We start from the raw sequence: 5,299 nt of genomic DNA, 5'->3' as shown, positions 1-5,299 counted from the left end.
AGGATTAACTCTCTGGGGAATAAAATAGGGATTACAACTACCTTTTTACTGGGTAGAATACCAAAGATGAGAATATCCGTCATCGGTTAGGATGAACATATCAAGGATAGACTCAGGCACGGGATAGAAAGATATCTGTCACCGATTAGGATCAACATATCAAGGATATACTTCCTGGAAAAATGAATCCACTGAGAACTCTATTGAGGAGAAAAACAGGGGTACTTTTGTCGTGTATTGGGCAAGAAGTAATAAACTACAATTAAGAAGAATATTACCAGTTACTGGGCAATAAACTCTCAAAGCATCTATCTAGGAAAGAGCTAGAAAGAAACGGTCAATCAAGACTCAACCCAATGAGGATATATCTCAAGGGGAGTGGTTCCATCCAGATAATCAACTGGGAAGGAAACTAAAACAATAGTCATCCACGAGGAAATAACTCAGTGGGGAAAGGAGAAAGGTTAAAGTCTTTCTGCTTAAGGGGCCGACCTTCTACAATTGAGAGAGAATAGACATCAAACTTGTATGGGGATAAAGTACCGCCATAACAGAGAATAAGAATCTCAGACAATGATTCAGCAAATATGATGATGCAACTATGCAATTATGAAATTATATGAGTGTATATGTATATGTGTATATGATGATTATGCTGACAAAACAATCACAAAGGATACAAAGGTGTCACAAAATTTGAATCATCGGTACAACCCTCGGTCAATCCACAAAAAGGGAGATAACTGCCGGAGAACAGGAAGATCAACATCCCAAAGACTCAACTCTAACTGGGGAAGGAGCAGATCCACTGAGGAAAGGAAACATTATCGAGTCTGCGGGGAATTTTAGGTCAACACCATATCAAATGGGAGACAACCATACAGAGGACAACATAAATAGCTGCTCAGAAACCAGGAGGAAACTCTGACTGGGAGCGAGTCGGATGACGACTGGTGGAGAAACCAACGCGATCTACTAGGGAAATCAACTTACTCTGCTAAAGATCCAAAATCAAACCTGCTGAAGAATACACAATCTCTGCAGGGGGATACAGAAACTCTGTCGGGGATAAAGTACAACTCCGCAGGGTACTGAATCCATCAACTTAGCTGGGAAAAGGTACGAAAGCTCCACTGGGGATCAAACACGCCGTATGGGAACTGGATCAACAAACTCGACTAGGGATACCCGAAGGGTTAACTACTTAGGAAACCCATGATGCTTCACATTGGAGACTTGCTGCTTTTCGAAATGTTGTTGATGTAATTGCTTTGAAAAAATTCTTGCTTTTATATGTTTAAGAAAAATGATTTTGATTAAAATTTTAATTCCAAAAATGATCATAATAAAATTTAAAACTATTGGCTGAAGTAAATAAGAGTGAAAATAATTGGGTAAAAAGCTCAACTTCATTTAATAGAATGGTAGTCTGAAAATGACAAGCCTCCATAGATCTTTACAAAGTTGAAAAATGGTAATTTACATGGAAAAGGGTTACATTGAATACAATTGACCACTAATCCTTCTACCAACTCTTGATGTCCGCTGTGCTTTTGGCCGCTTCCAGGGATGATGCATCGACGTCAACCCTTGTGCTCAACAAATCTTTCCAATACTGGAAAATCGGCAGAGTGCAGTTACTTGCCATAATCCCTAATTTTTGCATAAGTTTCCCCAGGGTGGGATACTCAACTTATCGGGAAATTCTTTCTGTTTTATATCTCTAATTTTTGCCTTGATCTCCTTTTCGGGTTTTCAATCCACCGAGACACTCATTTTTTCCTAAGTCGCCCTTTCGGGTTTCTAACTTAGCGAGTTGTCCTTTTCTTTTTTAGGCGAAGTATTTCTTGACTTCATCTGCGTTCACATGACGAGTGAACTCTTCACCATCCATAGTTGTAAGAATCAATGCACCGCATGAAAAGGCTCTCTTAACAATATATGGTCCTTCATAATTAGGAGTCCATTTTCCCCTAGAATCTGGTTTGAAAGATAGAATCCTCTTGAGCACAAGGTCACCTTCTCTGAACACACGAGGTCTGACCTTCTTATCAAAAGCTTTCTTCACCCTTTGCTGATATAATTGACCATGGCACATGGCAGTCAATCTCTTCTCTTCAATTAAATTCAACTGATCAAACCTGGTCTGACACCATTCAGCCTCAGTCAACTTGGCTTCCATGAGCACATGCAATGAAGGAATCTCAACCTCTACGGGAAGCACTGCTTCCATGCCATAAACAAGATAGAAAGGGGTTTCCCCCGTTGAAGTGCAGATAGATGTACAATACCCGTGCAAAGCAAATGGGAGAATCTCATGCCAATCCTTATACATCATAACCATCTTCTGAATGATCTTCTTGATGTTCTTATTCGCAGCTTCAACAACCCCATTCATCTTAGGTCTGTAGGGAGAAGAATTATGATGTGCAATCTTGAAGTCCTTGCAAAGAGCTTCCACCATATTATTATTCAAGTTCAATCCATTATCAATAATGATCTTACTTGGCACACCATAACAGCATATGATCTGATTCTTGATAAACCTTACAATGACTTGCTTGGTTACATTTGCATATGATGCCACTTCAACCCATTTTGTGAAGTAGTCAATTGCCACCAAAATGAAACAATGTCCATTCGAAGCTTTGAGCTCAATCATCCCAATCATATCAATTCGCCACATGGAGAAGGGCCATGGGGAAGAAATAACATTCAATAGTGTCGGAGGAACATGAATCTTATCAGCATATATTTGACACTTGTGGCATTTCTTCACAAACTTGCAACAGTCAGATTCCATTATCAGCCAATAGTAACCTACTCGGAACATCTTCTTCGCGATTACAGGTCCATTGGAATGAGTACCAAAGGAACCTTCATGCACTTCAGTCATCAACAGGTCTGCTTCGTGTCTATCCACGCGTCTGAGCAGAACCATGTTGAAGTTTCTCTTGTACAGTATATCACCATTCAAGTAGAAATTGCCGGATAATCTTCTCAAATTCTTCTTATCTTTCAAAGATGCCCCAGACGGGTAAATCTAACTTTGGAGGAAACACTTGATTTCGTAATACCACGGCTTCTCGTCTTTGACTTCTTCAACAACAAATACATGAGCTGGCCTATCAAGACGCATCACAGAAAAATTGGGAACCTCATTCCAATACTTCACTATAATCATTGATGCCAACATTACAAGAGCATCTTTCATCCGGTTTTCATCTCGAGGGATATGATGAAACTCAACTTTTGTAAAGAAAGTTGAAATCCTCATCGCATAATCTCTATATGGTATTAAACCGGGTTGATTCGTCTCCCATTCTCCTTTGATCTGATTCACAACCAAAGTGGAATCTCCAAAGACATCTAAATGCTTGATTCTGAGATCAATGGCCTCTTCGAGCCCCATAATGCAAGCTTCATATTCTGCCATATTGTTTGTACACTTGAAAGTCAATCTAGTTGTAAAGGGAAAATGCGTACCTTGAGGAGTAATGATCACTGCCCCAATGCTATTACCATATTGATTAACAGCTTCATCAAATACTATGCCCCAACAGGAACTAGGTTCTAGTCCTTCTTCAAGCAATGGTTCATCACAATCTTTCATTTTCAAGTACAAGATCTCTTCATCAGGAAAATCATACGGCACTTACTGATAATCTTCAATTGGTTGGTGAGCCTAATGGTCAGCCAAGATACTACCCTTGATCGCTTTCTGAGATCGGTATTCAATATCATACTCTGATAACAACATCTGCCAACGGGCAATCCTCCTAGTTAACGCAGGCTTCTCAAATATATACTTGATTGGATCCATTTTGGATATCAGCCAAGTGGTATGATTCAACATATACTAACGCAGACACTTAGCAACCCAAGCCAATGCGCAACAAGTTTTCTCAAGCATAGAATACCGAGTCTCACAGTCGGTGAATTTCTTACTGAGGTAGTAAACCGCAAATTCTTTCTTTCCAGTTTCATCTTGCTGACCAAGAACACAACCCATACTATCTTCAAGCACAGTCAAATACATAATCAACGGTCTTCCTTCAGCAGGTGGAGACACAATCATAGGTTCAAGCAAATACTCTTTGATACTATCAAAAGCTTTCTGGCAGTCTTCGGTCCAATCACAAGACTGATCTTTCTGAAGCAGCTTGAATATAGGCGCACACGTGGCAGTCATGTGTGAAATAATTCTTGAGATATAATTCAAGCGATCGAGAAAACCTCTGACTTGCTTCTTAGTTTTGGGTGCAGGCATTTCTTGTATTGCTTTGACCTTGGCAGGATCAACTTCAATACCCTTCTCGCTGACAATAAAGCCCAACAACTTACCATAACGAACACCAAAAGTACACTTATTGGGATTCAAGCAGAGTTTATACTTCCTCAAACGCTGGAATAGCTTCAACAAATGCTCAACATGTTCCTCTTCATCAATCGATTTAGCAATCATGTCATCAACATAAACTTTAATCTCTTTATGCATCATATCATGAAAAAGAGTAGTCATTGCTCTTTGGTAAGTTGCACCAACATTCTTTAAACCGAAAGACATCACTCTATAACAGAATGTTCCCCAAGGTGTAATGAATAAGGTCTTCTCCATATCTTCGGGTGCCATCTTGATCTGATTATATCCGGAAAATCCATCCATAAACGAAAAGACTTTGAATTTAGCAGTATTGTCTACCAACATATCAATGTGTGGCAGAGGGAAATCATCTTTCCGACTGGCTTTATTCAAATATCTATAGTCAACACACATGGAGATTTTTCCATCTCTCTTTGGCACAGGCACAATATTGGTCACCTATTGCAGATACTCAGCGGTCACGAGGAAACCGACGTCATTCTGCTTCTGCACTTCTTCTTTGATCTTTACTGCCATATCATGATGCGTTCTTCTCAATTTCTATTTGACTGGCGGGCATTCTGGATTCAACGACAATCTATGCTCCACAATATCAGAATCTAAACCAGGCATGTCTTGATAGGACCAAGAAAACACATCTGAATACTCTCGAAGAAGATCAATTAACCCCCTTCTTGACATCTGGACACAGTCGAGACCCAATCTTGACTTCCTTCACATCATCCTCGGAACCCAAGTTGACTAGCTTAATCTACTCTTTGAACGGCTGAATGATTCTTTCATCATGCTTAAGAAGACGAGACAGTTCATCATTCACTTCTTCACGACTTTCCTCCTCGGCCTCAAACACAGGGAACTCAAAATTTGGATAAGGAGAAGGATCATTGCATTCAATGGGATTAGAAACCAACCTGC

The sequence above is a fragment of the Lathyrus oleraceus genome, chromosome 6, assembly GCF_024323335.1.
Source record: "Lathyrus oleraceus cultivar Zhongwan6 chromosome 6, CAAS_Psat_ZW6_1.0, whole genome shotgun sequence".
In the NCBI taxonomy this organism is placed as follows: Eukaryota; Viridiplantae; Streptophyta; class Magnoliopsida; order Fabales; family Fabaceae; genus Lathyrus; species Lathyrus oleraceus.
This window is presented reverse-complemented; position numbering follows the sequence as displayed.